This window comes from Penaeus monodon, chromosome 28 (assembly GCF_015228065.2).
Source record: "Penaeus monodon isolate SGIC_2016 chromosome 28, NSTDA_Pmon_1, whole genome shotgun sequence".
Taxonomy (NCBI): Eukaryota; Metazoa; Arthropoda; class Malacostraca; order Decapoda; family Penaeidae; genus Penaeus; species Penaeus monodon.
The window spans coordinates 26,140,009-26,140,212 of NC_051413.1; the positions used below are offsets into that span (position 1 = coordinate 26,140,009).

General features: G+C 36.8%; 1 protein-coding gene across 1 annotated transcript in view; it reads right to left on the minus strand.

Moving 5' to 3' along the window:
* Positions 1 to 204, minus strand: part of LOC119591125 (chondroitin sulfate N-acetylgalactosaminyltransferase 2-like) — a gene marked incomplete in the record, with an annotated part of 15,310 nt that overhangs the window by 3,500 nt on the left and 11,606 nt on the right.

A 204-nucleotide genomic window follows, 5' to 3' on the forward strand; every position in this document is an offset into this window, starting at 1 on the left:
CTGGTTGGGTTCCTGCGTCTTTAGAGAAAAGGAAGAAGACGAGACGAGAAATGGAAGATGGGAAAACAAGTGAACGATAATAATTAAAACAAGTGAAGGGCATTTTATTTACTGAGAACCTGTTTGAGGAGAAGCAAACAATCAAATAGAAGAGGGAAAAGCATTTTAACTATATATTGTGTAAGACAGCTTTGTTTTAGGGAC